The 25271-nt window shown below is 42.4% G+C and overlaps 1 protein-coding gene across 1 annotated transcript in view; it reads right to left on the bottom strand.

Moving 5' to 3' along the window:
- The window catches only part of MAML2 (mastermind like transcriptional coactivator 2), a 209449-nt gene that overhangs the window by 36950 nt on the left and 147228 nt on the right, over positions 1-25271 (bottom strand). The window lies entirely within an intron of this gene.

Consider the following 25271-nt stretch of genomic DNA (forward strand, 5'->3'; position numbering starts at 1 on the left):
AGTTGCTGAGCAAGAGATGACAGCCCTGGCCACACCAAAGTTCTATCTGCTATTTATGCAAATATGTGGGGCTCTCAGTTCCCTACTGAGGAAACAACTGAGAGCAGGGTAATCCAGAGCTATGTGGACTGTGTGTGTGTGGGTGTGTGTGTGCTGCTACCGGCACAGGTTCAGCACCCAGCCCTCACCAAGACAGGGTTGGCAAGGTCTGGAGGGCTCAGGAAGGAAGAAAACCACCAGAATCTCCGTCTCTTTTCCCACCAGGCATTGGCTAAAATCCAAAGACACAGGTTCGCCTTCATTCGCAGATGTGGTGGTGACCATGGGGGATTTCAGTCTTGGACAACTAAGATCCCCTTCTGCCTATTCACTAAGAGTACAGGCTGCTCTGAGAAATGCCTTTGTGCTGGGCTTTTAAGGGGCAGCTTTAATTATTCCCGTTCCTCTTAAATCGTCTCTTTGTGCTACAGGCTCAATCGTGATGATTTTTCATTTGAGAGGATTGCATCACATCAGACTTGGGGCCATAAATCCCCCAGAATGGGCAAACTAGTGACAGCACTGGCCTGTTTTACAGCAGGAAAGTGTAAAGTTTATTGTCATTTTTAGAAGTGAAATGATTTTAAAGTGACATAATCTTAAAGGGGAAAAAAGTCCCACATCACGCTAAGAGCAACACTGCAGAAAGTTAATGTCTTCCCCAAACAAAGTGGCCAGGTTATGGGAAGGGGTGGGAGTGGATAGGTTGGTGGAAGTGGCCAGAGATTAATGAAAACAGGAAAGGAGAGTAAACTCTGTGTGGCTGTGATGGCCTGAACACCTTAACCCTTTGTTGTCCCTTTCTGACACTCCTGTGGCTTGGGCTGCCTTGCCTAACAAAATGGTCTGACCCATGAGTGCACCCCATCCATGAGAAGGATAGACAGGTTCAATCACCCCCCCAGGATCTACATCCTGGAGCAGATCCCTCCAAGGCTGTCCCTTTCTTGGGGACTGCCAGTCATGAACACAGGGGAGGCCCTGGGATTGTGCTTTATTTTGATGAAATGTTTAGAAAGGACATAGTGAGATTTGGTGGGAGGGATAGCAAAGCACAGCCCAAAGATCTGACTTGGCACTGTGCCTGGGTGCAGTGTTTCAGATTTAGAGGGGAGGATTTTTCCCATGTGCTCTGTACTGGCTTTGCACTGCTCCTGTGGAGCCAACTGCCCCCACCCCACACTGAGAGCTTCAAAAGCCCCAGCTTGGGCTTTTGGTCCTCTTGTTGCCCAGCCATGCTGGACAGGAGCACCTCCTCTGTCACATGGGATTTGCTGAGCTACTAACGTGGGGAAAGAGGTGACCCCAGGAAAAGCAGGGCCAGGGAGGAAGAGGAACTCACCCCTGCTCTGCTTTCTGCAGTATCACCTAGGGAAGTTATGTCCTTGGTTGAAAAAGAATTCAAAGGCTCTCTTCTGCTGGGCTAAAAATTGTGTCTAACACTCAAAGGCCCTTTGTGACCATAACACCAGAGCAAAGAAGGACTGAAGACTTCCAAGGAACACACTACCATCCCAAAAACGCTGACAGCAGCCCTGGAGGACAGCACACCAGTCGGTCTGAATATATACAGCAAAGCTGTAGGGTCCTCAGGGAGCTCTGTAGCTCTGAGCATTCCAACCAGTATTTGAAGCTAATGACGGTTATCAGAAAGGAATCTGTACTCTGTGTGTCCACAGAGATGGAGCCCTGGCATAGAAATATTTCCAAAGCCAGCTCTTGGGGACAGCTGACCACATAACTCCACTGTGCTCCTGCAAATCCAGCTCCTTGCTCAGTGCCCCTTACCTCAGCTAGAAACATGCCAAAAGCCAGCTTTCCTCACACACCCTGCCTCTGGTCCGGGAGAGTGGCATTGCATTGTCAATTGAAAAGGGCTCATGAACACAGGTCCCTTCTCCAAGAGCACCCCCCCAGTGTCTCCAGAGGCTCTGGCGTCTTGTGATCCTAACACAAGTATGTCACTGTATATCCTCCCCAACAGGCCTGACTTCCACGCTCAGAGCAAGGGTTTCAGGGAGTTACAAGGGACATTTCTGTTCAGACAAACGCGTTTCTGCAGCCAGCTGCAAATCCATCTCACAGTAATGTTTCTATTTCAGTAGGCAAGTCTATTATGTCAGAAACTGTCTAGCCACAATCGTTCAGAACACAAAAGCAATCGCATAATCCCCTTACTCTGTGCGAGATAAGCAAGGCTCCAATAAATGGAACACTTCTTCTCTTGTGGATTTAATCCCCATTTGAGGGTTTTTTTATTGTTATTATTATCCTTTCTAATCATCCAGGAGTAAGCAAGGATTTCAAATAAAAACTGTGCCTAAGGATTTCTCTCTTTATATTCATGTACATATATGTAACAAATATGCACGAATAATGCATACACATATACATATACTTTTGCCTGTATATATCACTACATTCACTGGTGAGATTCACAAGAACTTCTTTTATTCTGATTCCACAAGCAGGATTCCTTCCCAGCAGAAATATGAAGTGCCGCAGCTTCGTGCCAGTGGTTTCAAGTTGCAGGCTTTAAGCTTTCTCTGACCTTTGTACAGAATTTTAATTCTTTCTTTTCTTCCTTGCATTTCTAGCTCAAGGGTGATGAAGGAGATCTAGTGACTCAATGGGGTCCCATCACCCCAAAAAGCAACTGAAAAAAAAAGTTGTGAGCTTCATAAGAATTTTCTGACCCAGCCAGCAAACTAAGTAATAAAACAAACTTCATGGAAAATAATTCACCAGATTTCTCTTCTGTTTTGACAGTAAAAGGAGAGATCAGTTCTTCTTCTTAAGCAACAAGATATTTGCAGCCTGGGAAAGACTTCATCTCCTCAGTTCTTGTCATGGGCTTGAACACATCTGTCCCTGTTGGGACTCTGTGTCTGACACTCAGCAGTGAGTTTCTGGACTTGCTTGTCCTGGCTGCAGGCTGGGGAGAAGGAAAAGGCAGCTTCATACCATTTCCTTTGGCCTGGAAAGAACTGCTTTCAGGATAAGTAGCTGATTGCTACTTCAAATAAGGAGTGAGATAGAAGAATAAAAAGTCTGGAGATGAGAGGGTGAATCCAGTTTATAAGAAACCTCTTGGTCATGAATGATTAAGTGAAAAGTTATTCCTTGCCATACTAATGCCTCAGAATTAATGAAGAATTTAAAGGATACTTAAGACATGATATATATGAAACAGATCTTACTGGGAGTGCTTTGTCTTTGGCTCAACCTTCAAAGCCCAAAATAGTTTTGCTTAGGCATACATGGCTGGCAGGTAGACCCTGCTCCCTCATCACAGCAAGAATATGAAAGAACAGAAGTAAAAAAAAAAACGCAAAACGCTGAGAACTGCAGAGTGCCTGGGACCACTTCTGCTACTTAAAAGCAGGAGTGCAAAACGAGGATAAGAAAAATCAAGTAGTTTAAGCTATTTCCTATAGCTTGGGAAACACACAGATGCCAGAGAGGGCATGGCAATAGCAGAGCAGCGCCCTACAAGAGCATCTGGTCAGACCATGGGCAGACAACAGATAGCAAGAGATCAACTTGCTGTTATTTAAGAAATTATTGTCCCCTCAATTTGATGTCACCTCAGTGTTAGTTTTAATGAGGTGATTCTATTTGCCATTACAAGCAGAGATCCTGGACTCCTGTGGTTAATAAATACAAGCCAAGAGGTCAGGCTGAAGATGTAAAAGTGCTATTTCAAAATGGAAAAGCCTTGAAATCTGGTTGAAGAACAAATAAGTTAAAGTTGATGAAGAGCAATCTTTGGAACTGTTCTGACTTATCTTGCAGATTTCTATAGATAAAAAGTAACATCATTTTTTTGGCCCCAAACAAGTGTTTTTGAGGCACTTTCCACTAAAAAAACATATGCATGAATAGTTCTAGTTATTACATACATATGAAATATCACAATAGCATGTCACAGTTTACAAATGAGAAAAGAACATGTACCATTTTTAGGCACAGACTGCCATTCACTTTGTCATTGAGTGCGCTGAAGACAGCACATCTGCGATCTGGCTTGCCTTTATCTGCTTTTACAACGGAAGTGTGAAATAACTTGCAATAATTACTTCAAGTTATACTGTGAACCAAAAGATTCTGATAGTAGTTAGATTATTCTTAGGGGAAAGTTAGCTAAGTGTAAAAATACTAGCATGAAGATATTAATCACAAGCTTCCAGCCATGTGCACTGATCCATGATTCAGTGATGTCAATGGGAGAGATAAGTGTCTTGCCAGATTTTGGGATGCTACAAAAATAAAAGCATAGGAGTGAGGTTGCACATTTAGAGAGGGTCAAGCATATTGTTTTCAAATTATCAGTGTTTTGTGGTGACACTGATATTTCAAAATTTTTTCTTTTTGGGGGGGTTTTTTCTTTAGTGGTTTTGGCAGGACTAGATTAAATGCTTGTTATTTAAATGCAGAAAAAATGCAGAGAGAGACTTAAAATTCTAGTCCTGATAGAAAGGAATTTTTATTCTATTTCTAGTGTTTGTTCAAATTGCACCTACATTTGATAAGCATTAGAAGAACTCAGACATCATGGATGCTTCATTTGCTTTGTTGACAGAATGAAGTCTTTCATTGAAATATGGCTTTTAGGAGTAGAGTGACCATTAGATTTACATTCTGAAATTATGAGATTTTTTTTCCTGTGCCAGAAATCTTTACTGCAACTAAATAAATTAAATAAATATAAGTAGAAAAGGTGTTTTATAGAACCAAAAAAATTGAAGTCACTGTAAGGGTTCCAATTGACTCCAATGGGCCTGCAGGATTATAATGCAGATTTAAGCACATTTAATTGAATGAATTAAAACCTTTTTGTTAAACTAAATTAAATAACTGACAGGTCAAATCCTATCCTGCAAAGGGGCCTACCTAAAGAGTAGATTTGCCTGAGCTTCACTTCTAACTGATCCTTTAAGGAACTACTGGAAGCCCCTTCCTTCAAACTGTTAATTCAATGGATGCACAGCATGAGCTCTCCCATCCCTCCCCACTCCACTGCCAGAGGTCTGGCATTAGCTGAGGAGGAACCATGAGACAATAACAGTGACAGGAAATGATAAATGCTTTTTGTCTCCATCCCTGTTTTTGCCTCAAGGGCAAGACTTCTTATTGCAGCCTGGTGGTTTCACCTCTGCTATGTGCTGGCAGCACGCTCAGAGCAGCTCCACTGGGAGTGCTTCCTTGTGTGTGTGAGTAAGTGTACATAGCATGCACGTGAAAAGCTCTGCAGAAACTGGAGGGAAGAAACACTGCTGGCACCAGTATCCATCTACATGTAATAAACTTACAGAAAGCTGAAATGATAAAAGTAGGAAAATGAGTATAGGAGTATAAAAGGTTCATGCAAAATTGGCACCTACTAGCCCAGCTTAATTCCCTGGTTAAATGAAATCTGTTTTGGTTAGCAACAAATACTAGAGATACAGATACACAGATACAACAGTGTGAAATGCATTGCCATAATGCCAGTTTAGCAAGCCTGTTGGGTTAAATCTTGTTTGCTGACACTGGAAACAGACTGGAGTATTTGACCCTTAGGCTTTTAATGCAGAGTCGTGGCACATGTAGGAGACTGAACAGGATTTCCTTGGCATGAACTTCCTCAACTGACAAATCAACCAGCCAGTTATTTTATCATTAACAAAATCATTTACACAGCCCAAATTCAGCCAGGGAGATTTTCTTGGGAAGGGAACACAGGGTACCCTCCCACAGCATGTCCAGGCTAGTGATGCCTGGTGTGGTGAATGAACACCTGGCCTTGGGGCAGTAAAACTCCCTGCTTTCTATATGTCCTCTTGGTGTGCCCCACTGCCTTCCCTTTCAGCTTTATTTCTGTCCCCCAAGACCACATCTCTGTTCTCAAAAAGGGCTTGGGCTGGCTTAGGGTTTACGAAGGGTCAGACTTGTTCCACAGTGTTCTTTTTCCAAATAGTCTGTTGATCTGTCCATGGGGTTTTTCAGAGCCACACTTTTGTATAGCATTTGCTGTGAACATGGACAATCAGAGGGCTGGGCTCACATTTTCTTTCCATTGCAAGATCCCTCATTTGTTTCTTCCAGCTGCCAGGAATGTGAGCACTACCTGCGGTCTGAAAGTGTTCTTCTAGGCTGTGCATCATTGCAGCAATAAAAACGTAGTTAACTCTGCTGCTAGTGACCTGAGAGCCAGAGTGTGAGCCATCCAGTCCTCCCTTAGCTGTCAGTGCTGTGTTGCTAATAGGAAGGGGGAAAAAAAGAGTAAAAACTTGTTTCTGTCAGTGAAATAAGCAGCTATGACTCAATGCACACCAGGGACTGATCAGTTGAGTAAGAAGGTATCTTTTTCATTCTCTTCTTTTCTCTCCATAACCAGTGACACTTGGCCTCAAAATGAGTATCACAATAATGTTACATAGAGCCAAAGGCTTATCTTTGATGGTTTCCCCCAAAAACTTTAGAAGTTGGAAAAGAAATGGAAATTCAGACAAAACAGACATTCATTTTATTCTCGTGCTCCATTATTTTACCTACTTTTTTCCTCCTATGCTTCTGACAGATGTCAGTCTAACTAGAAGGGATAGAGTCACTCCTCCTTCCAGAGGTGATCGTATCATGTTCTGATAGACACCTGCTGCCAAGGGCTGGGATTGATTTATGTTTCAGCTTCAAGATTCCTGTCAGCTTGGATCACAGGACTTTTCTAGCTGAAGGAATCAGTCAATAGTCCAAACCTTTCTCTGAAGGGACTTCAGTGCAGTCCAAACTGGGTGCTTAGCAGCAAGCAGTCTGTAGCTAACGCCTCTGTGGCAGTTCTCAGTTACATGAACCAATCATTCATCCACCCCTTCAAATTGTAGCTACTCAACATCAAACCTGGGATGACAACCACCCAGCAGCTCTGGAGCAGATTCTCAAAATCCCCCATGTTTGACACTTGGCACTGAAGTCTTTGGAAAAGGTGGAGATGGCAGGTGCATGCTGACTGTTAAAATCAATTTACATGCATCTGACAGACAGCTGTCAAGTGAAGAGCTCTAGAATACCTGACCTCCAACTCGCCTAAGCAATTTCATGAAAAAAATGTACTGTCTGAGTTATCATTTTTGCAACCTTTTAACACACAACAGCTCTCATGTGGTGCCCCTTCCATCATTAGCAGCTCTGCTGAGCTGAATCATGCAGGACTCATCCAGTGTATTGGTCATGTGCCTGAGTCACATGGAGGGAGGAGGCTCAAAGCAGTGACCCAGGTCACAGTGATGGCTCACAGCACCAGGCCATGACACGGCCTCTGCCCAGGCTGCTGGAGGAGGCAAGCACACAGGGTGGTGCATCCCTATTGGCACAGCTTCCCTGGGGCTTGTTTTCTGTCCCAGACCCTCTGGCCCACTGTGCAGACAGGCTCTGAGAGATTACAAATCCATCCAAGAAACTCTGCCAAGCATGGGCCCTTCTGAGATATGGCAGAGGCACCACAGTCCCTGAAATGGAGGTCTGCCTCCAGGAAGGCATGACACAGAAGTTCATGAGACTGGTGAGGGCTAAATCTGGGCATCTCTGTGACAGTGATGAGATGCTGCAGGTGCTGGGACCCAGTGGCCTGCATTGTTCCACTGAGGAGTCTGAGCAGCATTAGGTCCTAGACAGGCATTTGTCAGTTCCACTGCACAGCCTCAGAAGCTGCTAATCACTTCTGGAGATCTGGCTACCACCATGCATGCTGAGGGCTTGGGAAGACTACTTGCACTTTGCTGACATGGACACATGTTAAGATGCCTTCAAATCCTTCTGCTGTGTTAAGGAGAGGGTGATACAAGCAGGGAATGCCCCAAAGCTCCTTCAGGATGGCAGAAGGACTCCCAGGCTTGCCCACAGCAGGATGTTTCTCTTGCAGCAGACACCCCAGCATTGTGTCCAGTGGAGAATCACTGTATGCTGACAGGAGTCACTCTGATGGCAGCATTGCTGCTGCTGAATGACAGAAACTAAGCTGATAATAGTGCTTGTCTGACATTAGAGATGTATGCACCCCAGGGCTTTAGCCAGCTCTGTGACCAGCAAGAAGGAGAGGGAATGGCAGCAACCACCCACTCCTGCAGCTGGGACTGCTGTGCTGGCCCATGTGGAATCGTGGGGCAGGCCACTGTGTATTTGGATTTCATCAGTGAGGATACAGCTGGGTACATTTCTGAGTCATGGCTTTATGTCATGACACAACACATTTGGATCACCTATGTAAAGTTCTTGGGTTACAGCCACTAACAAGATGAACAAGAACAAATTCTCATCCTCCCTCTCTGGTTATAATAAGGGAAATACGCCTTTTCTTCAGTAGAAAGTGAAATTTCCCACTAGGAGGAGAGGTTTTGGGTATGAGTATTCCACGCAGCTTTATTAGCTGTCAACTGTACAAGCTAATCAAACACACTTTCATAACAGAAATTATTTTTTAATTGCATGAAAATTATAAATTTGCATGATGAATGAGGAATCATGTTGCAAAAGAGACAGAACATTCAAAACATCATTTTAGATCTCATCCTGCTCTAGCATCTTTTTTCTTGCACCTTCCATGAACCTAAGCTCTTTGATTTCCCCCCAGACACATGGTCACTGGGCTGCAAATGGGACCTGGTGCAGCTCCAGCTGGCTGCCTGCCATCCACATCCATGGGAGAAGAACCAGCCCTGTTCGTGACCGTGTTTGAACACAAGAGATACACTATAGTATAATTAGGAAAGATTAACACATCACTCAATCCTACAGGGTCATATAATCATTTAGGACATGGGAATGGTGTCAGTTCCTGATTTAAGGGCCTCAGTTACAGATATGACAAGCTAGCTGTAAAGTAGCAGGAAAAAAGCCCACAGTGCAATCAATCTTTCTTTCTGAACCAAAGCTGCCAGTAGGTACCCAACAAAATGTCCACCAGGACATGTAAAATTCATGTCAGCCAGATCACACTGGGTCCAGTGCTTTGACTGTGTGGTTTCATTTCAGTTCTGTGTAAGAACACAGCCCAAAGCCCACTCCAACGGCTGCTACAGCAGCACTAAACTAAAGGCAAAAAAGAATTTTTCCCATATCCTGCAAGCAAGGTAAAGACCCTTTTTTCCCTCTCCAAAGACAATGTGGTCAGAGAAATTGTTATAAGAGCTCTACTTTTCTGGCAGATGTACCCTTGCTCCTTCAGATCTCCTAAATCCTGTTTTCAGCATAAGATCAGATGCCCAGGAGCCCACAGATTACTTCTGAGGGTCGAAAGGTAACTAAGGAAAACATGGTTTCTATTTGCTATACTGGGTCAGTGGATTTCCTTGAAATAATGTGGGCTCACCAGCTGCAAGAGGTTGCAGAGCAGTGTGCTGAGCAGCCTGACAGAAAGCTGTAAGAGAAAAGTATTTCAGTTTTTAAAATTTTATCCCCCCTGGGCAACATCTGCATCACCAGGCTAAATGTTTGCAAATATATCTCTTCAGGATGTTCCTCTGCCATGAAATAGGAGAACAGAAATTTCCCTCATTCCTTACATCCAGTCCATAGAAACTGCTGGTGAATCATAAGCAAAGTGGGTGGTAAAGGAAAGAAGAGAAGAGAGAGAAGAGAAGAGAAGAGAAGAGAAGAGAAGAGAAGAGAAGAGAAGAGAAGAGAAGAGAAGAGAAGAGAAGAGAAGAGAAGAGAAGAGAAGAGAAGAGAAGAGAAGAGAAGAGAAGAGAAGAGAAGAGAAGAGAAGAGAAGAGAATGTAACAGTCCACACTGGATCTGTTATGCATGAGTAATAAGGGCAGTTATGGAGAGAAAACTGTTTATCCCTTGCAATTACTAAGTGTAGCTTTCATCTTCATCACAAAACTTTGGTAATGAGATTATGCCATTTGGCTGTGAAAAACATCATTTTAGCTCCACGGTATCCTTTCCCCAAGGATTTCTGCAAACATTGCCTCAAACATCAAACATGCATATTTTAATGAACTGTGTTAGTCTGCCTTCTATTAAACTACAGTTCAAAACACTAGTGTTAATGAGTTTTCCCCATTTCTGATAAAATAAAAATAGCTAGGGAAAAAATTACTTTTTGCTGATGGGGGGGTTGAAATGAATTGTGTTTAACAAATCAGACAAAACTAGTTTTGTTTTTCTACATTCATTTTTACTGTGTAGCTTGGGGGATGAAGCTCAGTGCTGCCAACAGTGCAGGCTTCCTGGTTTTCCCCCGTAGGGACTGTCCAGTGTGCCCTGCTGTGCTGGGCTGCCTTTGTGTGCAGGTTGAACTCCACCCTGTCACAGCAGCCTGCAAAGTGCAAGTGAGTGAGTTTCGGTGGGATTACTTTGGATCCGCACCCAGGTATAAGTGGGAGCAACACCCAAGCTCTGGAAAGAGCAAGCAGCGGTTTGGGGAATATTTGCTGGCATTTGAGGGCAGGGACGCCAGGCAGATCTGTCAGCCTCACCTGGTGCCAGGCTTGCTGCATCTGCTGCCAAGGGTGGAGCTGCTCCTCCATCCTTACAAGCAGGCTGCACAAATGCACACGATCATTCCTGCTATCTGCTCTGACCGCTCACAGCAGCTCCCTCCATTGCTTCCATACTAGGATGAAGTCCCATGGGGAGCTGAGGCATCTCGTTTTTGGCAAAGAACCTCATTCCCATGAAAGTAAGCACAGTTTTTACACAGCCGTTTAATAACATGGCAACAATCTCATGCATTAGACTCATTTTCTTGCTGCCGTGATTTGGGAAATACACACTGCTGCAAAGCTAGCTTCCAAAAAGTGGTTTGTCAAACTTGCCTTCTCCTCTGTGGCAATGGTTTAAAAAATACTCAAACATACTTCTGCCTGCACTATTTAGTGCTTTTGCAGACTTCGCACCTTTCTTCAATATACACTACACAATGTCAACCAGCTTAGCTAGAGGGGAAAAATTTCTGAGAAGCAGAAGTGTGTGTGTGTGCAAAGTTTTGTGCTGGCCAAAGCATACAGCCAGAACTGGAAAGAACTCACACAGATAAAGACAAACGGCAGGAGTCTAACTTGGGCTTAAAAGACTGTGCCCACTGACCCCAGGTTTGAGAGCAGTTTGAAAAGCAGCCTGTGAAATACCAGGCAGATGTGGTTGCATAGCCTATGCTGGCTGCACAGGTCTAAATTTCTTCTCCACCTTAGCTAGGGACCAAACTGGCAATGCTCCTTTCTGGTTGCTCAGAGGCCAGGACTGTGCTCACAGGCTGGCCCCATGGCTGAGCTCATGCCTCTCTGTTCACCTCCCTGATGGGCCATCCAGCTCACCTGCCTCAGCTCTCCAGAGCAGGGTAAGCCTCTTGGCACCTCCTGGGGGACAGAGTCACTCATTCCCTGCAGGTCCCTGTCTCTCTTACGACTGCTGAGGCAACGGGGATTATAAGCATCATATTTAAGTAAGTATAGTTCAGTGAGGCAGCTGAGAACCTGAGTGATTAGCAGGTAAAATTCTTCCTCCAAGCCTTTTATATCATATTCCTGAAATGCAGGAAATACCAGAGACCTTCATTTGTGCAGATGAAAAAGCACTGCATAATGGTTCTACAGCACCAAACCTTTCAGTCACCATCACAGTGTAGTGACAGTTTTTAGTGATTTTTATATGTATGGAGTATAAAATTAACAAACATAATTTATTGCCTTCTCACACTGTAGCTGAATGTTTTACACAGAGGACCTATTCATCACTCTCTAACTAGTGCAAACAAACAGGCTTCCACAGTGTTGATTGATGGATATATTGGGTTTCTTTACTGCTGCTGCTGCTCATACTACTCTTGAATTAATAACTTGGAGTTTACTTTGCACATTGTTATGTTATTTTTAAAGAGCATTTGGAACACCTAAAGCCTGATTCTTATTAACACTAAGTCCTCGTTACACCAAAGTGGTCTGAAGATGTAATTAAAGCTTTCTTCTATTAAAAATTCTTTCCTATGGTCATAATGATATAAAGGGGATCTCCACCTGAATTAGAATCAGAGACAAAATTTTGCTTAAAAACTTGAGATGGCAGGGAGGAGTAAATAGTTTTGTTGTCACTATTTCTACAGACCACCCTAGTGACCAACAGAAATCTTTTGAACATAATGCAAAACATAATGCAAAATTAGTATTATGGTGGCTTTACATACTCTCCTTGAAGAGGATCCTGCAATAATTAGTTTATAAATGTAATTTCCTTCATTGCAAGAAACATATGGAAGCAAGCAAGGCCTTGACACTATTGCTTTTGGCTTCTCCATGAAATGCCATTCCAGTTTGGATAAGGTATAAATGGCTGAAAATCACCATTTCCCTTCTGTTCCTTGTGCTCCTTAGGATATTTGTGTCACATTGTGAAAGCAGTCATTAAGAACCTGAAGCAGTCATTAAGAATCCTGAAGACAGCAGCAGAAAGAGCACATATATCAGTGTGCACATACCTTTGAGGCTGCTGAGCTCTCCTAGAGCTGCCATCTTTGGAAAAATTTTCCAAGAGGTGCAATCACATCGCTGTGCCTGCTTCACAGCTGAAAAGCCAACAGTACATCCACTTTCAGAGGGTCTGGGGCTGCTGGGCCAAAATGGGTCAGGTCAACTTGAGATCAATCAAGGGAAAAAAAGAAAATACTGCCACAGTGAGGGTCTGTAGGTCAGGTGATTATAAACTTCTTTGGGGGAGACATGGCTAAGAGGGATTTCCCCCAGATCAGGCACCATTTCTGGCACACTTTGTATCAGTAATCTTTTCTGCTGTGATCAAGCAGCCTTACTTCTGTGGCTCCAAACAGAACTCTGTGTGATAGTGACCACCCTCAGAGTCATCAAGAGATGTTCAAAGATGGACTATAGGAACAGAGCCACTATATGCTGGGACTGTATCAAATATATCTTCTAGATTCTGCCATGTAGGCATTTTGAGTGTGGCTTTGCCTCTGCATCACACTGTCTGACTGCCCTCTACAAATATTTCTTTTGAATTTGTCCAACTCCAGGTTTCAATCCATGCTGACTTTTGGGATCCATAATGTTGTGTAGCAAAGATTCCTACAGGAAGCACTCCCTGATATTAAGGATAAGATGCCTTCTCCTGCTTGTTTTGCTGCCTGATGATATCAATAGAGGCCTACAACTTTCCTGCTGGGAGACAGTGATTATTTCTTCCCATTTTGTCTTCCCCAAGTCACTCATGATCTTTGGCCACATGTCCTCTTTCATACTCATTGTCTGAAAAGTCTCAGATTAATTGCAGGAAGATGTTTCTTCCCTGCCAGTGTTGCCTGAGATGGACCAGTGGGTTGTTTGGGATGCAAACACCTAGAGGTGCAGGATGTCTACATTTGTACATATGTGTTTGTGTGCACACTTCCCACTTCTGCCACACTGACTCCTGCCCTTTACAGCACTGTTTTGAACAAAACTGGGGAGGGAATTTGAGGTGAGCACAGGCTTTGTTTCCTTCTCATTCACTACAGGACATTTTTTACAGGAACTCAGTAACACCCTGAACCGATGGCAAAAAAAAAAAAGGCAGACCCGGGCCTTAACAAGGAATAAAAACCAGATTTCCTCCCAATATTTGAGAGAATTGGCTAGGTAATCAAAATATTTAAACGTACCTTTTATTTTAAACTGTTGCTTATGGAATATAGCAATTAGGAATAATATTTTGATTAATATTTCAGTAAAGACAGAGTTGCCATCTTCATCATCACACATGAAAATATATTTACTTTTGTGTAAACAGACATATATGAAGTAGTTGAGATGTAAATTCAGAAGCCTTGGTGTGAAATCAATTTTTGCTGCGCTCTACCTTTGAAGTGTAGCTCTTACCTTGCATCCATTTGTCATTTGTGAAGTGCTAAGGTTCTACTGTAGTGTGCATGAGCTCATTTCCATCATAGACGAATATCAACAGATACAGCCTCCCTCAGCATAGAATGCAAACCTATGAATTTTTTAAATGGTTTAAGCCATACATATTTAAATATTAATGAAATTAAATTCTGGCCACTTTGGCTGCTGAAACCTCTAAATCTTTAAAAGGAAGTTTCTTCAAAATATTTTGACATTTGTAGAAATCTTTGCCTGGTTGAAGTTTTAACAGGGGAGCACTTGGTCAAAACATTTTAATTTGAAAAATTTTTACAAAACCTGCAAAGTTTATGCTAATTCTGAATCCAACCCTATTTTGAAGACTAAAATTAAAGCCATACTTATGCATTTAAATTGATGGCCTGTTTTCACAAATACTGATCTACTTCATCTCTCCTCAACTCAGCCACCTTGTATGAAGACACCTTTTTAGAAGCCCCACATATCTAGTAAATGCTTTCACTTCACCAGCTGTGTTAGAAAAAGTGTTGATCTCATCATCTCAAATTTTAACCTTTAAAGAACAGTTAATAGTTATTCACTTCACAGAAGCTTTATGGATGAATTAGTGTGTAGAAAACAATTAGCATATATTACATAATTTCATTACTTCTGCTATCACTACTATCTCTGTTTGTACTGATATTTGTGCATGAACTCAATTTGGTTTAGTTTTTGCTTGTAGCATTTGCATGGCTAAAATAACCCAAAATCTGGGCATTCTGTCTTTTTTTTTTTTTTTTTTTTTTTTTGGTTAAGTAACATTTACAGCATAATTCCAGCTTCTGCATTGTTTTGTTGCCACAAAAATACCAGAGATGTAAGAAAAATTCGGGAAAAGCACAATAATGACTATTCCAAATATTTACCATGGGGGACAGAGAGAGCAAAAGGCACCTTGGAAACGTCATTCGAGAGGATATGGGGCAGCAGCCCTTTGTTTGCTTGTTGCCCTGAGAGTAATTCACTGTGTTGTCCAGATCCATAGGCTCAAATGCAAATATCAAGACAAAGTTATCTAATTAGCAGTCTCACAACTGCCTTTGGGTTTTATGTTGCTTTTGTCAGGATTGGTTTTGTATAGTGGTCTCCTCGTTTGAAAGAACATAATGAAGGTGATTAAAATGATTTATTAACATTGTGCCCATTTGAGCAAGCAGTCCAAACATTTTTATATTCCCTGGTATCAAGCACAGTGATCTTCACGCAAATGTCCAAAGCTCTTCTAGCTTTTTTAATTTTTCCACAGCTTGACTTTAATTAATGTTTCGTGTGCAAATTTACAGACTGTTACTGTACCAACTGACTAGCTTTTGATTTTATTTGGATTCTTTTGGAAGAGGAGAGGGAAGATATCTTCACAATAGACCGTATATTTAAATGAATAAATAAATTCCTGTAAGTCTATATGGTGTCCCATGGGACATCTACTTCTCTTCACTTGGAGGTGGTCTCCAGAGATCCCCACTTGGTTCCAACAAAGAAAGGGACATATGAGGTGCCAGTCAGAGGACTAGTCTGTATCTTGTTGTGAAAGCAGAGGAGTAGAAAAGAATCCCATTATTAAACTGAGTGCCTGACCATGGCATATCTAACATTTATTTTAAATTTTATCTTAAAAGCAGAAAGATTTTGGCCACCAGCACACTCCTCAGGAAAGCCAAACGATTGGGAATGTGCTGGTAATTTCCAGCCTGAGTTTACTTATGGCCAATATCAAAGGTAGTTACTAGGTGCACTGGTTGGAAAACTTGTCAGAAGAAAAACAGAGGTGGGTATGTTAAAGCTATATGGTTTTTGGATGAACATTCTCTAGATCTGCATAAATAATTTGGCTATGGACACGTAAGTCCTACTTTGCAGCTTTAAAAATATCAAGCTTTAATAGAGAGATGAATGTTTGTACCTCCAAAAGCCCAATTTCCTTAGTATATTCAGATGGTGAGTCCAGGGCTCCAGGTAGCATTTCTGGAGGATTAAAAGCCTGGGGCCCTGGAGTTTGACCCACCAAGAAGTGCTTCTGAAAAGGACGGGTGGCCTTGATAGAATTTCAAATACAAAACAAGATTTTGACAACACAGCTGTACTTAGCCCATGAACTAGCTTTCACGTTTACCAAGGAAGCCTGTAATTTGTGGACCAAGAGGTATTTACTTCTCTTAAAAATAAACTCAGCAGTGCAAGCCCTACATGAAGAAGAGAAGATGCCAAAGTCAAGGACTGTGGCACACTTGGGTCTCCTGCATAGACCCGTAGGATAGTGCTGCTGCTTTCTCACTGTGCTCAGCAGCCCACATGGCTGTGAGATATTTCTCGATGCTGTTTCAGCTCCCAAGAGCTGGGTGCCGAAGAGGAAGAAGGGCTGAAAAGGGACAGTCAGTGGGCTGGAAAAACAGGATGAGAGCTGCAGGATTCACAGTAATGATAGGGCTGAGAGGAAGGCAGCAAAAGAGGACTTTGCATGCTCCTTGTGCCATGAGGCTAGCATGGCACAACAGGCCAAAACGGAAGAGTACCTTTGGCTTTTTTTTTAGGAAGCCCTTGCCAAAGATAAAAAAAGCCAGTTTGCATGCCTTTGCTAGGAATATGTTAGTGAAACAAGTGAGCGGGTCATGCAAACAACTTGTTTGACAGTAAGCAAACCAAGTGTCAAAAGCCAGGCAGAGTTCAACAGCTAAGCCTGGAAATGAGACACCCAGATTGTTCTGGATTTGCTCTGGTTCAGTTGATGCAGCAGATAAACAGTTAATGCCATTAGTGAACAAATGGCAGCGATCAAAAACCAACAGGAAAAGGCCACCACTTGCCATAATGCAAGCGAAACTATTGCGCTGAACGCCCTCCCTGCTGGGAGGTGGCAACACTGGATAAAAGCAAACGGAAAAAGAAATATTTTGGATAAAACCTCTCCCTGCCCCAAATAAATTTCTTCCTGCTGGAAATTTTTGAAGTCCAGCTATTACTGTTAAGCTGGGTTTGTTCACAGGAAAAACAGAGAATGATGGAGCTGGAGAAATTCTCAATTCTCAGCCTGTGAAATACTCATAGGACCCACTTTAGTGTTCGTGGATCCCATGCATAATGAGGCCCATGGAGTCTGCTGTAGGGAGAAAACAATGAAGAGAGACAGGTAGCATGCTTAGCATGTTGCAGAAAGGGTTAAAAGTGGTCAGTTCATCACTCTCCTGTGTGGTGCCTTGGAAGTTTTCACAACACCAGATGTGTGAAAAAAAAAAGAAGAAAGCAAGCCCAGTGAGCACCAGTAGACATCCTGGTGCCCTGGAAGCAGTTAAATTAACACCCAGCAGGGACAAATTTGCAGCTTTGGGAACAAGCTTAAAGTTAGTCTGTTTTCATTCCTGGAGTGAATTTGCAAGTGTATGACAGTGAAGTACAGCCTGGGAAGGAGCAGGCGGCTTTGGATTAAGGATGGATAGCCAGAATTTGCTCCCACCCTCCCTCCTCCCACTCTGTTTTGCACTTAGGCTGTGAAGCTCCCAATACTTCTGCTAATCCCTCTGTCTTCCCATGTCTTTTACCAGTTCCAGTAGGAAAGAAAAAAGTAATTATTTTTTTTTCCCCCCATTCTAGCTGAAACCAGACAAGACTGGAGTCACCCAAGCAAAACCTGCTTTAGCTGGGATTGCAGTTAACAGTCCTTCGGAGAAATCTAGTTCTGTAATGGATAAAGTTGGATGCTTTTCTAACTAGAACCAAAGCATTAAATCCTTTAGTAATTCATCACTCAGTTGGAGCCGGGCTGTGGCCCGGCTTGTAACCACTGCAAATTATAGAAAAGACTGGAAAAAGAAAAGTCTGTGAGAGTACATCTAAACCATCTTCACAGAATTACAGAAAGCCCTCACAGTCCCTCTCCCTCATACAAGTTACATAACAAATTGGATCCACAAAAATACCATCTTTCCTCATTTTCACACCTTGGTTATTGCAAATATTTTGGCATCAGTCAATCACAGGGAACTTTTCAACCAAGGTGGATTACACAGCTTCTTATGAAGGCCTGAGAAGGCCAATCTCCCTCATTCCTCCTCATGTATATCTTTGGCAAGATAGGAAGAAACTTCAAACCCTGAAACAGCCTTCTCAGAGAGGTGGTTCATGGGCCAAGCCTGTCAGTGTTACCAATCTTCCACTTCCCCATTGCAAAGACTGTAGGTTCTTGTCCCATGTCTATCAGTAGCTCCTATTCTGCTCCATTTTCTCCCACACTATTTCACTTGGATGTCTTGCCTTCCTCCACCTGCACCAAGACTCACTCTCGGCTTTCTCCTCCAGAGCTCCCGATCCTTCTCACTCATTCCCTCTCACCCAAGCCCAATTTGCACTCTGTATTACTGCCTTCCGGGCTTCTTCCCACCCTCAGACCCTCACTCTTTCTGTGCTTCACTCCTTCACCACCTGTTCTTACAGCTCTGTCCATCCCATCCAATTGCCCTACTCTGGATCCAGTCCCATCTGGCTGTTTCTTTCCCTTGCACTGAACTTTCTCCTCCGTGACTCTCTCTGTCCTGCCCCTCCACACCCAGTCTCCCCTCTTGCAGCTGCTGTTCACCTTCCACTCCTTCTCCAGACACCCCCTCAGGTGAGGTTCCCCACCACCAGCCACCTGAGGTGAGGTTAGCAGCTTGCTGCTGCTGGCAGAAGCAATTCTGTCTCTGCTTCTGGCAATCCCATCTCTGCTTCTGCTTCCACCTGGGTGCTCCTGCCTCTTCCCTTGTACAGCTGTTGGCTTTGCCTCACTCCACAAGCCAAAGGAAACCTACATAGAGAGAAAAAGGATAGCTCTCTGCTGGCCTTGTGAGAGCTTGGACAAGTGCCAGAGGTGGTGCCAGAGGAAGAAGTGACACAAGGGTAGGGTGAGGAAGGACTTCTTGCCCCTTTCTGAAGCTTCTAGTCTTTAGATCAGCTCTTCCATCCTGTGAAACCTCACATAAGAGAGTCCAAAGCCTCTGTGCTCCCCTTCTTTTGACATATTGCCACACAAGTCAATGTGAAACTTGCCACAAAGCAAGTTTCAGTCTGCACACGCCTTTCAGGCACAGCAGCAGAGCTGGGCTCATGGGTACTGAGAGTCTTCTGCAGAGAGGTTATTCCCACCACATGTGCCTCTCTTGGGTACTCTGAGAGCGCCCTCCTCACTGGTTACATAGGAGGCTTAGGGGGTTCATATGAAATACAGATATCTGGTATGTAAGAGAGGCATAAATATCCCTCCTTTTACTCAGTTCCTGTGTTTTCTACTGATTCACTGGGTCTGGTTCCACTCCAGAATCTGTCAGAGGATCTTTCTGCAATGGTAAGCATATCCAACAACTCCAGTGGATTGATTGTAACGGCTTTGAATGACATCTTCCTTCTTTATTTCTTTCCCCAAATACACAAGAATATATAAAATATACAGAAAGATTTCCTTCATCTCAAGGTTTGGCTGGCTTGCTTATTTAGATTATAAATTCTTCAGGGCAAAACCTGTCTCTTACACTGTATGTGTACATTACCAGAAACGCATGCAGCAAATGAAGCAGGCAGATGGTTCTGGAATAGTTCTGTTGGAGCATCTGGCTGATTTTCTGGAACAGCATCACATTCAAATGGTAAACTCACCCGTGAAAACTCACATTAAAGGAACATTATTAGGTCTGTTGCTGTCTTAACAACAGTCATCTGTGGCCTGGGGCAGGTCTCCACCATAAAAACACCAGCAGTAAAAGTAACTGAGTGGAGGAATAAATATTTGCCATTAAAATATTCCTTCATTTTGAACCCCTAGAGAGACAAATTACTGGGACTAAGCACTCTTGAGCACTTAGGGGAATTAAAATAATAGGAAGACTCTAGGGAGAACTGGGGGTTGTTAATTTTTTTTTGTTCCTTGACTTCTTGAGGTATTCATAAATTGCCTGCAAACAAGTAAAAATTTACAGGAAAGGGTTTTTCACCATGCCAGCTCCAAATGGTTGTGGAATTATATTGTTTTTCCAGGCTGCCTTTCCAAAATCTTTGCAGGAAGTTGACTCAGGGCTTGACTCTGGCCTCAGATGCATGCACAGCAATAGCAGGAATCCTCACTTCAGCCAGGTAAGAAGCCCTGGTGAACACTATAACTTTATGGACAAGTTCACGGATCAAGATAGGCTAACTAGCTCCCTAGCAGAGAATCAGACCTGAAGCATCCTTGGCCCCTTTTCTTCTGGTCAGCATGCCATCTTCACAGTTCCTTATCTCAGACTTGTCCTGTTACGCTTCCTTTCCAGTTAATCTAATAAGCCCAAACTCACGTCCTGTTTTTGATGATGATTCCTCACTTTACGCTACCACCTCAGGCCTGTAAACTCTAATCTCAGCCACCAGCACTGTGCATCTTCTTAGTTGCCATTTGTTCCTTGCAGCCATCTTCATCTCCTGTGTACACACTCAGTACCTTGGCTGTGCCTCTGCTTTCCTTCTCCAGCCCAAGCCTTCCAGGTGATGGTGGAGTATAATCAGAGGGCTGAAGCAGCTAACAACCTTACTGTACCCTCTGTCTCCAACAGCAGGTTTTCCCCCCACACTCAAGACAACTGACTGAGTTATGAAGGGTCTCTTGGATCACTGCAGTTCTCAAACCAACATCTTAAGACCTGCAGGTAGGGAAAAGTTCATACCTATCAAGTTCTTTCCATAATAGCCATCTTATCTTTGATCTTATAGAAGTCAGATCAATGTTATCCCTTTGAAGCACGTGACACTTTTAGTCTGAGTTTATACAGTTCTTCACAGAATTACATTTTGCCCTCTCAGTGGACCTCCTAGGCATTTTGACAATGCTAATAGATAATGAATGAGACTTAAGTGTGTTGACATTAGCAAAGAACTCATCCAGGGAAGCTCAATGATGTTTTTCATTGGTAACTTTGTGGAAGTACCTTCAAAAAGCAGCTCAACAGAGACATCAGGAACTGTCTCATCTACCTCCCAAATCCCCCAACCAAGAAGCCTTTGACCATGGATAATAACCTACTATTCTTCCAGTGTAAATGCTTTATGCAAAGAGTTCAAGAAACCTTATGGAACTTGGGGTGTCTCTGAGACATTGAATTACCATATCCTCAGCGACTGACTGTCCACAGTGGGACTGCGTATGTATTTTGTTCAGCAAACTGAGCATGAATGATATAAGGCACCATCAAGAAAACTGTCCATAATGACAACACAGGAACTTACAACATTTTCTCTCTGGTTTCATGCTCATAAATCAGCTATGACCCTGCGATTGATGGTGGTCATTGGGACATATTCAAGTTTTTATCCAGAATATTTAATTCAGAAGTCCTTGTATGAGGGAATGTGACCAAAATGGAGATATCAAGAAAAGCTGTCATCCAAATATTATTTTTATAGAGAGCTTTGAGAGAAAGGTCACATTGTTATTTTCTTACACTATGGAACAGTTTCTATTATTACAGATTCCCAAAGCCTGGAATCGTTGTCATTTATGATCTGAGTAAAATTCAAGTCCCGGTTTGTACCCATTACCAAAAGCTACTCTAGGTTTTCTCTCTTCATTTCACAAATATTTGTAAAATACTTCCTTCACACTTGAAAAGAGAGAAGTTGTCTCACCAAAATGTGTTCTTCTTTTCTTCCATAGTGGCAAACACAGAGGTTTAGGAAAATACTAATAAAATAATAATAAAATAATAAAATACTAATAAAAATAAAGAAGACACATTTTCTTTGAGAAATTTCAGGGGCTAAATTAGATATGTGAGTTACTCACTCAGCAGTGAATGGTAATAAGAGTTTTTTATAACTAATGTCAAAAAAGACATTAGTTCTTTTGGTCCTGGTGCTTCTTTCTCAAATAGCATTCTATCTGAAAGTTTAACACATGCTTTTTATTGAATCCACATGGTGCCCATGCTTTAAAAAAAAAAAAAAAGGTAGAAGGTCATATCCTGCTTCTAACTATGCTGCTATAAGTTCAGTTATACTCTCCTGAAAATAAATGAAATTTCTCTGGGCTTACACCGGAGAAAATGAGAGGAGAACCTATTTTAGGATTCAGGATCTCTGCATGCAGAGCTGCCAGGTTAGTTGAAATACCACCTCTGTCCCTTGGAGATATTTCAGATGATGAATGCATATTAAGCTGTAGGCATTGGAAGGACTGGTGTAATGGAATGGTTTGCAAGGGGGCAGTCACATCAGCACCTGGAGCTCTTCTGTGGTGGCACATCCCTTGGTGCAGTGCTGATCAGTAATCCTACAGGGAAAACATCCTAGGAGCTGGTACTGGAGAAGGGACTGCTCAGTATTCAGTAGGAAGGAAGACTGGTTGGACATAAAAGGAGCCTGTTAAGTTCCAGTGAAGAAAATGATCTAAGGTGTGGCTCCAATTAGGACAACTAAGGGCAAATACCACCACCACCCCTTAAACTGTGACTAATCACAATTCTTGGATTATTGAAAAAGAGTCTAGAGACGTGAAAAAGGAGAAAGTGATCCCATCCTCAAAGCAATTCTTCAAGAACAAGGACTAAAAAGGCCCTGAGGTTTCCACAAGCAAACACTATTGTGGGTTGTATCTACACTGATGTATCCAGAGCCTTAAAAATATGGACTACTGGTTGTTCATGTAAAGTGGAGGCTGAAGCCCTCACGATCCCTTGTGTTATCCTTGCCTCCAAAGTCAAGACTAAATAGGACACATGCCCACATGTAGCAGATGAAGTGGCCTTGCTCTCTTAGGGCTCCTGTTCTCATGAGCTCAGCCTTCTATTCTCCCCTCCCTTGAGCAAATGAAGTTGAATGAAAACAATTGGAGAAAAATTCAACTTGAAATCCTTGAGTTTAATTTGGCTTCAGGTCAAAACCAGAAGGGGATGAATTATATTTTATTTAGTAGATACAAGCTTTTTTTGTTGTTGTGGTTTTTTTTTTTTTTTTTGGTTTTTTTTTTGGGTATTTTGTTTTGCTTTTATTTTTTTACTTCTTCACGGAAAAGTAATAGATCTTATTCAACAAATAAAATAGCTAATTGAAAACTTGGAAAATGTGTGAGGCATTTCTTGGACTAGTTAAAAACATCAAGTCTCCAGTTCAAAAATCTTAAGTCTTACTTGAGAAGCATCTCTCATTGACTGGACTACATTCCTTCAAAAGGGTAAAGTTAGACTTTTACCCAGGCCCAGTTACAGATTTTCAGCTGAGGCTCTGTAGAAGTATCACAAACCTGATTAAACTTGTATAGAATTTGGAGCTTCTAAGTACTTCCTAAACAAAGAGAGTGTTGAGTTTCTATGAGTTTTTTCATTACTATGTGTATGTTGCATTCAGATAGACAATAGAAAGGAATCTTTCCCAGAACAATGGAGAATAAAAGAGAGAGGCAAACAAACCCTTCATTCAGATCAACCTTCCAGGAAACCAAGATGATTTCCATCATTTTTATGACTTTTCCCTAGAGGCAAAAGACATCTAATTAGCAAATCCCTCTGTAAGTTTGTTTCAATTGACACAAAGGGAATGTGACAAGCAGAGAAATTATAAGCCTTACATTTCCAGTTAACCAGTTTGGACTGATAAAACCAAGCTGAGATGGGTTTTGGGGATCTTAAAGCTTGGGGAGCAAATAATCCAGAGGGTGAGTTAGCTCTGCTAAAAATGTGAACTTATGGTGTTGCAGTCAGTGATTTCTGATGGCAGTGTCACAGCAGCCCTTTGTGAATGTGCCCTCACACTACCACCTACAAAGCACTGCAGTGAGTTGTGACATGGTCCTGTAATGATCTGAGGAGGAGCTGAATGATACCAAGCAGAATCAAATCTTGATTCCTCAAGCAGAAATAGAGCATGAGTAAAATAAATATTAATCATGAAGTTAATTAGTAAATGCTGGTAATTAATCATGCATTACTTTTAATGATGTGTAGAAACACTCAGAGGTGGGAGATGATCCTTCAGGAAAGCAGGCTGTGCAGCCTAAATGAGGTAATGTCCCCATTGCTAAAATCAGCAGCAGTCGACCCACAAGGTCGCTTTGACCTTTGTTGTCTTTACTGGAAGATAATACTAGCAGTGTCTCCTCCCCCTCAATTTAATATCTGAATTTATGTGGCAAGCTATCCAAGGGGTTGGTGGGCTCTTGCAACAGTGCAGGCAGGTGCTAAAGGGTCCACAGGACTCATAAATACTGCAAGGTAAATTGTTACATTCAAACCTTTTAAAAACTCTGTAATTCATGGACCAATTATATTTCTAAGTATTGTTCCAGCAACTACAAAATACTTTAATTGAGAGAGACATAATTGATATTCTGAGCTTCATCAGCACTTTGGAACAACTGCTAGGGATCGCTAAAAAAAAAGCCAGTTATCTCTCTAGAGCATAGAAAAAACAGCATCTTTACTGCAAAGGCCCTGTAATCTGTGTCTAAAAATCTTCCAAGCTTCTCAGCTGTGCTGTGGGTCAGGTAGCCACGTCTTGCAGAAACAGCTGCGGGAAGTGGTCAGATGACATGAAACATTGGAAAATAAGTTGGCAGAAAGAAATCTGCAATGATAGGCAAAACCCCTTCCTTGGTGTAATATCTAAAGTTACAATAAGAGTTAGGACAAGTTTCCTAAACCAAAGATCTTGTGGCCGCACAGGTGAGAAATCCTGCTACACTCATGGTAAATCTTGCAAGTACTACTGGGGCCGAGGTGCCCAGTCCCATCTTGTTGGCTGGCCTCCCGAAGCAGCAGCCCAAGAGGGCACAGAGCAAGCAGTTAACATCACTTCAAGCAGAGCTGCTCTCATGTTTTTGTGCCTCACCAGAATGTGACCTTGCAAATTTTTTCAGAAAAACAGTAGTGTTTGCAGAAGTCTTGCCTGTCTCCCCTGTGTTGACAGATTGCTGGAAGATTCAGGATGGCTGAATGAAGGAACTGTTAACATTCATCTGTCTGCCAGTCTATTAGGAGAATGGGGAAATGCACCTAAGAAGAGAGCACACAGCAGCTCAAGAGGAAGAACAGCTTGCAGACGCCTCCCATAAAACAGCAAAACTGTGCTTGCATCCTGCAAATGCTCATTTCTCACACCTGCACATAGGTTTCACCTGGTACCTCTTGCTAAGGGACTTGTTGGAGTAAGTCATAGTTAGTTGCTCAGGAAATTTAAAAGAGTTAAAAGGAGAAAGGTGTGCAGGCATACAACTGTATTTACTCTTTTTAAAGCATCAGCCTGTTCATCCAGTTTGGTGAAGAAACTCCACCTTAGAAGGATTTGTTCACAATGCTACTTTCTGTGAGTCCATAGAAAACAGGCTTTCATTTTTAAGCAGCTTCTTATAGCTTT

Source organism: Melospiza melodia, chromosome 2, assembly GCF_035770615.1.
Source record: "Melospiza melodia melodia isolate bMelMel2 chromosome 2, bMelMel2.pri, whole genome shotgun sequence".
In the NCBI taxonomy this organism is placed as follows: Eukaryota; Metazoa; Chordata; class Aves; order Passeriformes; family Passerellidae; genus Melospiza; species Melospiza melodia.